General features: G+C 35.2%; 1 long non-coding RNA gene across 2 annotated transcripts in view; it reads left to right on the forward strand.

Annotated features, from left to right (window-relative positions):
- Window positions 1-259: 259 nt before the first annotated feature.
- LOC105073068 (uncharacterized) overlaps window positions 260-13371 on the forward strand; it is a 60409-nt gene continuing 47297 nt past the window's right edge. For both annotated transcript variants that reach the window (XR_012506163.1, XR_012506157.1), the window contains exons 1-3: window positions 260-1217; window positions 1810-1920; window positions 12111-12161. This is a non-coding gene — a long non-coding RNA (uncharacterized LOC105073068). The remainder of the gene's footprint in view (window positions 1218-1809; window positions 1921-12110; window positions 12162-13371) is intronic.

The following is a 13371-nucleotide window of genomic DNA, read 5'->3' on the forward strand; positions in this document are numbered from 1 at the left end:
TCAGAGCTATCTAAGAGGCTGTCTCTTGGGCTATATAGTGCTTAGCAAGGTCTTCAAATAAATCATAACTCTCAACTTTAGGGTTGTGTGTGTTTCAGTTGACGAAAGAAGGAAGGAAGGAGGAGAGGAAGAGAGGAAGGGTGGGAGAGAGAGAGGGAGAAAAAAAAAGGGCCCTTGGGTCCTTAGAGAATAAAATTAATCCTTCTTCCCATAATGACTAAAAATTAAAAACAAAAAACCAAAGCATTACTCCAGATACTCCTGAAAAAGTTATCCTTTTCTTCTAATTTCATCGTTTAGCATAATGTCTGAATCCTGTGAAGACTGATAGTTCTTTTTAATGGATTATCAGTCTCCATTTACATCTAGTATCTCCCTCCTACACACGGCAGCGAGCTGCTTTTTCTCCCTTTATGAATTATATATGCTTAGGACACACAGAGATTTCAATAATAATATTAACTAAATTTATGTAGAAAGACAATTGTATGATGTTGCTTTAAAATGTTTCAGATTTCAATTTCTAGATCTCCGTATCGCCTACTTACAAGTATTCATCCCTTCTGAGAAGACTGCCCTCATCCCTGGTCTTCGTTTGGAGGTGCCCCCAGTTGAAAGTTTTCAAAGTACCCTGAGATTTTCTTTCTTACAGCCCTTAAGATAATTATCTCTTTCTCTGCTTAGACCAAAACCAGGTGCACAAAAGGTGTTCAGTAACTGTGGGATGGAAGAATAAACGAATGATTGTCACGACATAGATTTATTTTTTTCCCACTGGTGTGACTAAGTGATTTTCCTTCCTTTCTGACATTAAGGCATTTTTGCAGAGATGGAAAAACATTACTTAATGTGAAAAGCCACTATGATGATCTATTACCATCTTCACCCCAAAACAGAAAGGAACAATTTGTCTTTCCATCCGGTGTCTAGATTGTGGGAAACATGTTTCAGTTTCTAAATGTGCTTGCCGTACAGATCCTATTCATTTTGTCCTTCTTGGATCTCTCTGAAGCTTTCCTCTCGCCTTCTACCTCTGGGTTTTGTTTTAAGAACACTTTTGTCAGCTGAGATTAAGATAACATTTCTAAGTGAACACAAAAGCTGAGAAAGAATTCCAGTCACGCTGCCTGAGGAGCCAGCTGTGCTGTTCCATTTTCTCTCTGCTCTTCTGCAGACAGAGTGACAGGAGAACTAGGAGTCAACAGGCACGATTGCTGGTGAGTAAGCTGTTGTATGATGTCCCCTAAAATACAACAAACAGAGGCGAGGCGCTGGATTAAAGGCTAGCCTTCTGTCATCTTACTTTTTTTTTTAAATAAAGTTTTATGTATGTATGTATTTATTTATTTATCTTGCAGGGGGAAGTAATTAGGTTTATTTATTTACTTTTTCAGTGGAGGTACTGGGGATTGAACCCAGGACCTTGTGCATGCTAAGCATGAGCTCTACCACTCTCCCCCTGTCATCTTATTAAACATTCTAGAAAAATTGATTTTTCAAATAAGAATTTCACGGTGTAGGAAAGACTATGGCCATACTCTTCAGTCTCTTTGTTCATTTTTTTTTTTAAACTTAGTGGCCATCCAAAAAGATGAATCTAATCAGAGTGTACTTTTCACCAAAATGTCTAGAATTTTCTTGACTCTAAAATAACTAGAGGTCTTTGTTAACATTGTTATAGGAAATATTCATTTTATTCTGGATTCCTTTGTCGACAGGCCGACTTCTTTCTCAAGTGACTTCAAGTTCAACTTGAGATCTGCCCACAAAGAAAATTCTTTCACTTAACAAATGTTTATATGTATGCAGTGTGGCAGTAGCTGTTATGAAGAGTGGAAAACAAGACAGCGAAGGTGCCTGCCTCCAGGATACCTTCTTCCTGATGAATTTGTCCTGAAACATCAAAGCCTACAATTCTGAGTAAGTTGCTTCCTTAACTCTGCTGCACTATATTTTTTCAATATTTCCCAAATTCCCTCAGAAAGGAATAAGACAACTTCCTAAAGAATCACCTGGATGCTTATTAAAAGATTGAGTCTTCTCGCCCAGAGGTTCTATTTCAGTAGACAGGATTATTGACCCAGAAATTTCTATTTAAAAGTTTTTTTCAACTATTTAAAAAAAATTTTTAAATGTGTTAAAAAAGACCGTTTTAAAGTGGTTTTTTGGGTGGTGGATGCTAGGCAATATGAGAAAATCAGAAAAAATCTATAATATCTGAAAATTCAAATAACAAAATAGTTAAAAAGAAATTTTATTGTTGATTTGGTAAGCACATTAAGTCATGTTTGGAAGAAAATTATCAAAGACAACTTAACCTAGTGCATCAATGACCTTGATAAGAAAAATGACTAATCCTCCCAAATAACTTGACCAGTGAGCTTTCTTCCAACTCATGCAGTGCAAATTTAAAATCAAACACGCAAGTTAGTAAGAATTGTAAGTATCAAAAGAATGCACATCGTTTTCTTCTAGTCAGATGCCGTAATATAGCATCTCTCCCGTCTTTAACCATTTGCATGAGACTATGAAGAACATTTCTATATGAATAAGCACTATAAAAACTCTACTACTGCACAGTCACACGATAATATATCATGCACTGAAAGAGCCAGAGGTTAGGATTAAATCTGAGTAACTTGTTTTTCTCCTTAGAATAGTACAAATTCTTCAAAAAGGGTCTACAAGTTCATCTTTGTAATCTTAGGTAGAACTTTGCCTTACAAACAGCTAATTATTGCTTGAAAAAATTTGAATGATAACATTTGGTGTTTGCCATATTTTACTTTCCAGAATTTCCATTACTGAAAATTGAGATTTGAAAATTCTTCCCAGAAATCTTTACTTTTCTAAAGGCAACAAATAAAAGAATTACTTCTTATTATCTCCTTCTTGCCAGCTGTCTAAATTTTTATCTATTTTTTTTTCATTTTAGATTTGACACAGCCATCACCAAATTAATAAAGTACTTCTTAGGTTTATCCAGAAAGATAGAATTCCTAAATTAAGAACAGAAAAACTAAAAAATTATTTATGCTGGGTCAGTAAAAGTGTTCTTAAATTAGATGGTGGGGATGGTTGCAACACTTGGTAAAAATATTAAAAGCACAGAACTATATAATTTAAAAGGGTGAATTTTATGCGTAAATTATACATCAATAAACTTTTTGGAAAATGTTTATTAGGTTTATTTTCATTGATAAAAGCATTTGCTAAACTCTTGGTGGCACACTTGTGGAGGGAAAAAAAGAAGCAACTAGAGAAGTGGATTCCCCACGTCTCCCCTCTATTTCCTTTTCTGCTTCTTTAGACATAGTACCATTGTGTGGTGATCCTCCACTAGCAAGAACTATTTCTTGTAAGCTTGGAAAGTTTACCTAAGATGGATATCATAGGTAAATATAAAAATCCAACATGTCTGAAAACAATGGCTATACATTTTTACTTCTCTGTAATGTCTTTTCTTGGAAGGCTACATACTGTTTTCTTTGTAGATATCCAAGTGGAGTTCCCATCACATTTGTAGAGGATGCTTAAAAAGACATGTCCACACTGAGAGAAAAATTGGACTTAACGACTTTTGAAAGGCCCATGTGATTCTGAATTAAGACCTCCAATACACAGAGAATGAGCCTTACTGCAATAATTTCTGCTGTGTTACTTTTGGATATGTACTGAAAAGAAAATTTAATAATGTTAAAACATTTTGCAAAAACATTTGCCATTTAAATCATATTAAAAGAATTACATCTAAAACAATTCTCTCTTATTCATATATAATTTAATAAATGTTATTATGGTATTACTATCTTCTCCCTATTGTAGTCATGACTCTTCTGTGAAAACAAAGACCAGTGTAGGTTTAAGAGTTTATTGACCCCCTGAGGCATGTCAGTGTTTAGGAAACATGGGAGGCTATGCTTTGAGTCCATCTCAAAGAAGAGAGTTTTTATAAACCTTAAATAGACTGAGGACTTCCCCACCATGCAAATTCTTAAATAACTCCCTTCTGGGTTGTTTCTCTTCTGGTCACTTACGTAACCCATGTCCCGTTTGTAGTTAGAGTGTTCTCAGAGGAAACGAAAAAGTTGGTATTGGTATTCACCTTTGAGATATCGTTTGGTGATTTCCCGATTCTTTATGTGTCAAACACACATCACCATCAGTAACCGAAAACTTCCATTTTTGACAAGACACTCTCAAAGTCTGAGTATCTTGAACATTGCACAGAGACACATCCTCCTAAAAATGGGACATTAATGCTAATTAAGCTAGGATTCCATAGATTCTAAAAACCCAAATGAAGAACACATATTTCTAATACTAAATTCGACCTGACGTACGAAAGGCAATGATAAAACATTCTGAAGTCAAAGGTTAATGAAGAATGTTGAGCAGCAGCAATAATTAGCCAAAGATTCATCACCCAGAGAAATAAAGGAGAAACTTCCAGACTAAAATGATGAGGGTAAGCTTGGATTACTCACTCCTTTTTGAACTGTTCAGCTTGAACATTTAATACTGATGCCCAGATCTTTTAAGGTCTTCCTCACCTAGGCCTTCCTCATAGAAGGACATTTCTCTGCTGCCCTATACGCAGTGCTCTAGTGACTTCCAATTGAGATGTCAAGAAACTTCCTTTACCTGTTTTTAAAGAGCAAAATGATGGAGAAACTTATTACCAGAAGCATCATATTTATGAAGAATTCTCTCTCAAGAGTAAGATGCTAATTTGATCTTATTGTTTGGCTGCCTGGAAATAAGGATGGTTTTAAAATATAGAAGGAATTTGCTTCAAAGTTTATGAATAGCATCAAAAAATGCATTTCTGAAAATGAAATACTCATAATCTGACTTGTTAAACTGTTGTATGCTGGAATAAAAATGTTAAATGATGTAGGTTAAGTGCTTTGCATGCTCTTGTATAAGAAAGCAGTCATTAAATGGAAGTTATTGTTACCATTAGTAGAAAATGGACAGAGGTAACTATGTATTTTCTAATTTTGCTTTTACCAATACCTGAATATTTGGGTGTCACCTTTGATGTTTACTTGATTTCAATCTTTGAGACAAAGAAAATACGATTTTAGTGAAAGAAAAGATTAAATCTGTAAGTGTTTAGGAAGAGAACCATCACATTGGGCATGGCACAAAGATTTTTAGAACGTGTAATAAAGACATTTTACCACCTGATGAAATTCCTGCATTGCATGAAAAAGTTTTTGAGCTAGAAATAAACATTTTGAAGACTAAAATGGCAACAATACTAATTATGATTACTTACTAGTTTTCATGATAAGCATCTTTAGATGGTGAGACTCAAATCTGCTCACAGATATCTTCTCAAATGGAAGAGTTCAGTAAATTATAATTTACTGTAATTGAAACAGAAAGTAATTGCAAATGCAATACATAAATTTTGGAAGGGGCAGAAATGGCAGAAATACGAAGATCTCATTCTACACAACAGGAGTATGCTAAGGAGTTCTCTAGGCAAGACATTGTGTCCCCAAGAACCACTATCATGGAAACACAGGCATTTTAAAAGGTCCAAATCTTGCTCCTAATATTCTATTCTATTTTGAATTATTTTACCATTTATTTTTAAATTGTGGTAAAAAATGCACAACATTGAGAATAAGCGATTCCCAAAAACAAATATGTGATATAGAGGCCCTGGTTAATTCTCTGGGTCCTACCATTCTCCCTGTCAGTAATAGGCACTTGGCTCAGAGGTGGTTGTAATAAAAAGAGTGCCTGCTCATTCCTGAGCCATTTCTCAAAGGCCATTAGGACTGAGTTGGTAAACATAAGGTGATTAACGGTGGTATGTCATGTCTGTAGCAGTACAACACATAACTTTCCTGAGCACCCAGCACATTAAGTTTTCACCGGGATGCATTCTAAAGGGAACATGTCCCTGTCTGCTGAATTACTGTGTGTTTCTTGTGAGATAATTCCCAGGAGGTGACTTATTCCCTCAGGGGTGAAGGAAAGTACTTTTTTGTTTTCCTTTTTTGTTTTCCTTTTTCTATGCTCTTTTCCCCAACAACTTGTTTGGCTCTGCACAAACAAGGAGAGTTAGCAAAATATATGTGTGTATACTTCTTTTTAACCTCTCTATTAACCTCATTACAGCTTCCTTTCTGCCTCAACTCCACATCCTAGCAACAGACGAACCTGTCAGTTTTCTCTCATTTATCTAAATTGCATATTGTCTACCCACCAGCTATAATCTGATACTCTAGGAAGTCAAGGTTAATTAACTGTGTTCTCTTTTTCTACCAAAATAAATCTTTGAACCACTTTGTTTTTCTGTTGTCTTAGCCATAATTTTAATCTTAGAGTAAAAGGAGACTACAGTTTAGAACTATGTATATTTTTCTCACAAATAAGCACAAATTGGAATTGACTTTAGACAGCAGAATTTCAGATTGAGGTCAGCAAATGGTTTCTTAAGGTTCCGAAACCACTTCCCAGGAATTCTGCATCATCTAGATATCTGCCTTATCATGGAACACCCAGTCACATGAGCGTCCAGGTCTGCATTGGGATACGATAGTGTGTTTGAAATGGGGAAGCTGAATCACTGCACAAAGTTTTCAAAGCACTTGAAATAGACAAGTCTTGAGTCAGTAGGTACATCTGGCACCTCATTCACTTGGCAAATGGCTGCTGTATGCAAATATTTCTGATACTAATCTGCAATAATTCAGCAACAGTTAAGCGGGCACTAAACATGCAGTGACGAAATTTGCTGCTTTCAATTTTAGCAATCAATAAAATAGAAAATATTTAATGTCGATGTCAACAAACTACATTGCTAACTAGAACTTTAAGTAAACGTAACAACTTTGTTCATTAATCATGTGTTAGAATGGCACCTGAAGATTGTTGGCTAAATTGTCATTATTTTGAGCTAGTAAAGTTTTGAAACTGTTTTGGTTCATATAAGATGCATATGTGAGCATGTAATTCTTACACTTGTAGGATTTATGTGAAAAATACAGAAATAGATCAAATCTAGGATTAGATCCAAGGCTGCATTTTTCTCTTAAACCCAATATCATATCATTATTAACCAATAATTTCAATGTTATAAATTTTTTCTTTGGCTGTAATTAACTTGAAAAAAATAGTGTTTGGTTTTATGGTTTTACTTATGTTATAGATATAAAGTATTCTGAGTTTTATTTGAATTTAACATTATATTTAATGGAATTTAGTCAGCATTTTTAAAATTGGATCTGAATATTATTTGAGATTGAGTAAAAAGCTTTTGCAAAGAAAACAAAAAGGATATGTTTCCTCTCTTTCATTCTAAGAAGTATTAAGGAGAAATTTCAACTCAAAAACAAAAGTAGCCTTAGAGAAAAAAAAAAAAAAAAAAAGAAGCCTTGGGAAAAGATGGAAACACCCTAAATATTCAAGCTGTATTAACAAGAGAGTTAGCCAGATAAAATATACATTTTTGAAAGTAAACATTTTATTTGGTGACTTTCCAAAATCACAAACGTAGATGAGGGAAGCCAGTGACTCTTTTACAATGCATGTTTTCAAATAAGGAATGTTAGCTTAATATCTGATTTTAGATGAGTGCTAAAGCCTTGCATTACCTAATGCATCCATATGACTGCTACACCATATTTACTTCTTAGAAACTTTGTTATAAGCAGAAATTCTCATCTGTTTTCCTTTTCTGCCTTTGGTATGTATTTTCAAAATATAAGTCTTGCTAGGATAGTGCAATAGAATTGTACTAATATTCCCATTACTAAGAACAATAAAACTACTAAAATCTATGGTTTTACATGATTTAGCAGCTTGTAAAATACTTTCTCATATATTAATTCCCACAATGATATTTTGAAGAAGGCCCATCACTTTCAATTTACTAGTGAAGAAATAGAAGTAAAGAGGCTTATCTCAGATCACAGAGTTAAGGGGTAATTTAACTGCGGTGACTTTAATTTGGCAATTTTTTGCAGTTACTGCCTCTTCACTCCACTCTGTACCCTGGAACCATTTTACAGCTCTCCCTCTGGCCTTCTGGTCTCCAGCTTCCCTCCTGATCCATGTCATCCTTTACACTGCTTACAAAAATGAGCTACTTCCAGGGAAAAAAATCTGCTCGTGTAGTGCCCCTTCTCACAAACAGCTTCTGCTGCCTCTTTTTTTTTTTAAAGTGTGGTAAGAAAGCTCAACATGCAATCTATACTTTTAACAAATGTTTAAGAATATAACAGTATTTTAACTATAGGCATCATGTTGTACAGCGGATCTCTAGAGCTTCATCATCTTACCAACTGAAATATTATACCTGTTGAACAACAATTCCCCTTTTCCCCATGCCCCCAGCTCCTGGCAGCCACCACTCTAATTCTCTGCTTCTGTGATTTGGACTATTTTAGATATTTTGTATAAGTGGAATCATGCAGGATTTGTCCTTCTGGGACCAGCTTATTTCACTTAGCATAGTGTTCTCCAGGTCCATCCTTATTGTTGCAGTAGCAGGATTTCTTTCTTTTTAAAGGCCAAATAATATTCCATTGCATGTACATACCACATTTTCTTTATTCGTTTATCTGTTGATGGACATTTAGGTTGTTCTCATGTCCTGGCTATTGTGAAAAATGCTGCAATGAACATGGGGGTGCAGGTATCTCTTCAAGATTCTGATTTTAATTCTTTTGGATATATACCCAGAAATGAGATGACTGGATAATATGGTAGTTTTATTTTAATGTTTTGTGGAATCTCCATACTGTTTTCCATAGTGGCTGCACCACTCCAACAGTATAAAATTGTTCCAGTTTCTCGACTTCCTTGTCAACACTTGTTATCTTATTTTTTTATAGTAGCCATCCTAGCATATGTGAGGTGATACCACATTGCCATTTTAATTTACATTTCCCTAATGATTAGAGATGTTGAGGACCTTTTCAAGTACTTGTTGGTTATCATCCAGCATCACATATCTCCTTTGCAGAAACACCTATTCAAGTTCTTTGACCATTTTTAAATTGAATCACTTGTTTTGGTTTTGTTTTTGCTATTGAGTTGTAGGAGTTCCTTATATATTTTGGATATTGAGTAGGGTTTGCAAATATTTTCTCCCATTCCATAGGTTGCTTTTTCACTTGGTTGATTATTCCCTCTGCTGTGCAATTTTGATGTGGTCCCATTTATCTATTTTTACTTTTGTTGCCTGTGCTTTTGGTGTAATGTCCAATAAATTGTCAATGAAAGTTCAATTAACAGTCATAGTAAGAAGAAAAAAGGGAATTTTATTTGAGCCAAACTGAGGATTATAACCTTAGAGATAGACTTTCAGAAAGTTCTGAGAACTGTTCCATCAGTTAGAAATAGAAACAAAGGATAATACATCAAAAAGACATACAGACATTTTACATAAGTTCATCAAGGATACATAGTCCAGGTAAGCAAGTAAAAAATAATCAGCAGGTCACCATGAACACTTACAGAGCTGTGAATGAACACTGTTCATTTAAGAAGTTACATTGCTGGCATCAGAAGAAGGGGGACAAAATAATATTTATGGTCAAGCAGGCATCCTCATCTTTGAGGAGCTTGGCTTAATGTGCAATGCAGATGCACACTGCACATTAGGGAGGGAGAGAGGAGGCCCAAACGGACACAGAGAGATAATCCTATGCTTAATTTTTCTTGTCCTGCCTTAAAATATAAATTCTATTTCATCAAAATCATTACCAAGACCAATGTCAATGATCTTGTCCCTATGATTTCTTTTAGGAGTTTTATAGTTTTGGTTCTTCCAAATAAATCTTTAGTCCATTTTGAGTTTATTTTTCATATGGTGTAAGATAAGGATCTAGTTTGATTTTCTGGCATATGCATATTCAGTTTTTCCGACACCATTTGTTGGAGACTATCTTTTTTCCTTTGTGTATTCTTTCTATCTTGTCAAAGATCAGTTGACTGTGTATGTGTTGATTTATTCCTGGACTCATAAAGAGCCATTGCTCTGAACTGACTGTAGGACAAAATGTCATCTGGCTTCACCTATCTCTCTCCATCCTCATCTTGTACCACCCACCCTTCTTTACAATCACTAAATATGGCGTGGGACTAAGGACAAGTAACTCTACAATATCCCAAGTAAGGGAATGACAGGAGGTTATGGCTATTGAAGCATAATAGAATTGCCAATATTATTTGAAGTTGGTTTCATACATAGTAATATTTCATGCAGGTCTTTGTGTTCTTACCTAAATTCCTATTTGATTACTTAAGGTTCACAGGTGTAGAGACTTGCCTTGGTTATGACCTAATAATGCTTCAGATGTTTTAGTCATGATATGGTTAGACCAAGTCCAGGGCACACTACCATTGCTCATGAAAACACCAGACACTTTTACTATTTCATGTCTTTCCTCCCTCTTTGCCCAGTGAACCTCTCCTTAAATACTAGCCCAATATTCTTGTGATATCTGGCTAAATTCCTTAGGTGGGGTTGACAACCCTATCCCATGCTCTTGCTAAGCATTTATTCCATGCGTCCAAGAATCTATTTTTCCTTGCTTGTGGTGTTTTCATAAAGTTGATAAATATAAAAGAAAGAGAAATAAAATCACCCATCATTCCATTACTCATAAAAAATCATTACTGATGTTTGCTTACTGTTAATCTTATTGTAAGTACTTTCTGTTCCTTTCCACCTTAACATGGTATCAAACGGTTCCTCATAATTTCATGTCTTTAAAACCATCAGTTGTAATGTCTACATACTATTCCATCAAGTAAATATACCATCATTTATTTAACCCTTCCCAAATCATTTGAAATATGAGTATCTTTTTAGTTCTTTTAAAATCATATTTGCAGCTACAGTATTATCACCAAGATTGGGGCATGTTAAATATTCAATACATGAGTGCTAAAGAAATCTTCTGTCTAGGCAACTGATGCTATTTTCCTGTTACCTTACTCTTTTGATGAATTTTAATCCTAAGGACAGAATATTAACTGAAAATTTACCATGGAATTAGATGGCTTGGGAAAGGAGAAAAAACTATCTAAAGATTTTAGTCTGAAGCTTTTCCTTTGGAAACATATCAGATTATATTTTCCGTGGTTATCATGGCCATTCCATCTAGATTATTGTGCATCTGTAAGTGTTTGCACCTCCCTAAAATATTTTATTGAATTTGTTAATAAAAGAAACCATTTATCAGTGTTACTAGTGGAATAGAAAGGAGGCAACACAAAGCATCTTTTCCACAACATCGAATGGGCTGTGCATGGTTATGTATCAAGATCGTGGCTTGAAAGCTTGCTGTTTCCTTTGGAAAGGGCAGAACTGTCTTGGGGCTCAAGGAAATGTCACAAAATGAATACATGGGAATAATTATAGAAACTCTTGCTTAAATATTTTGCCTTATTTACCAACATCAGGATCTGTGTCCATGTATAAGTGGAAGGTGAGACAGGAGAACAGGGTAAGAGGTGAGTGGGAGAAGCACTTTCCATTTGACCACGTTTAGACAAACAGCAAAGCTAAAGCTTGCTGAGCAAAATCTGGCAAATAAGGTAATTATTTGCTGAAATAAATTATTTATTTGGAAAAATATTGACATTGGTATTTTACATAATGTTTTCCATTGCATAACAGCAAACAATGTGGACAGAAAGTCGATTATAGAGGAAGAAACACAGGATTTGGATTTGAACTTGGGTTCATAACCCATCTCCAATCCCTTATGGTTTCTGAGACCTTAAGCAAGTCTTTTAACCTCTCTGATCTTTAGATTTCTCACCTGTAAAATAGGAATAATAATGGTTTCTTTGCCAAACTGATATTAAAAAAAAGGGACAAACAGTGTTCAGCACATGGTAGGCATTTTAAAAAATGGAGGCTACTAGTATCATATTATGCTACATAATGGTGTCCAAAAGCAAATATGAAAATGAGTCTTGTCTAAAATATAAAGCAATTGTCATGAGAAACACGCTGGGAGGAACAGGTTCTCACAGCACTGCTGCTTTTATTTATTTATTTTTTTGTTGTTTGTAACCTGGTTTATCTGACATTGTTTTGAATCCATGGACCTCTCTATTTGTTTACACAGGCCCCCTAAATGTCATCTGGGGACTTCCAGTGCCTGACTACTTACCATGTGGTGAGTCAATCAATTTTTTTTCTGGTCCACAAGTAACAGGAATCTCTAAAATGATGCCATTATTTGCATAAAATTTGGAGGAGTATGTGCTGTGTCAGTGCACACTTGACTCATCCCACCTGAAGGCTCTAATCCGAATCCCATAAAATACTCTTGCAAATGAAGTCTAACCAACCAAAGAGCGTAACTGTGCTCCAATTCTCCTTTATACTTTAGAGTATTTTTTCCCCCAGAGATACCAGGAGAAAGAGCTTTGGTTATTCACGAGAGAACAGCAAGTTCACAAATAAAGCCTCTTCCTCTGTGCCCTGTTCTTTCATCTGGACAAAATGCTAATGAACATAAGGGGATACCAAACCCTTTTGGAAGCCAGCAAAGACATTAATGATGTAGAAGTGGAAATGGGAAATCAGAGGAAAGAGAGTGAATGTGAACCAGGTATTTATTTAAGTTTGCGGTTCATAAGAGCAACATTAAAAATTAACTTTATTCCCAACAAGGGACATAGAGAAAGTAAAATCAAGATAATTGTCAGAGGTGGTTTAGCATTGGTGAATGAGTGTGACCAAATCAGAAGAATTATTCTGAATTAAGTTCTGTCAGAGCAAATGCAGTATCTTTTAAAAAACTATTATTTTCTTTCTTAAACTGGGCTTCTCTAACGATTACCTTTTCTGCTGTGCTTACAACAGGAAGGAAGTGTGCTAGCTGGGATACATAGGGAAGTAATAAGAATTAATGTTTAGGGGGAGGGTATAGCTCAGTGGTAGAGTGTGTGCCTAGCATACACAAGGTCCCGGGTTCAATCCCCAGTACCTCCGTTAAGTAAATAAGTAAACAAACAAAACTAATTACCTCCTCCACCAAAAAAAAAAAAAAAGAATTAATGTTTAATTTGAGAAAATAACTACAGTCTTCTTTTCCTGATAAATGCCTTCGCTTAGATTTCATGAATATTAATATCATCCCATCCTGCCCACCTCTCTTCTCCATAGTAAATGGGATGGGTATCATTTCCACTGTTACTCACTGAATCCTGGTATTCTGCTGTTGTCTTAAATCAAATCTTGTAATTTTGAGCAAAGAGAATCTTTTCTCATCAGACCTTCCTGATCATCTGGAATGATGTTTCTGTCCATTCCATGACTGAGCTAAGTGAGTCCCAGAGTATTTAAGGACCTGTCCAGTGGCACACAGTAGGAAATGTGAT

This window comes from Camelus bactrianus, chromosome 1 (assembly GCF_048773025.1).
Source record: "Camelus bactrianus isolate YW-2024 breed Bactrian camel chromosome 1, ASM4877302v1, whole genome shotgun sequence".
NCBI lineage: Eukaryota > Metazoa > Chordata > Mammalia > Artiodactyla > Camelidae > Camelus > Camelus bactrianus.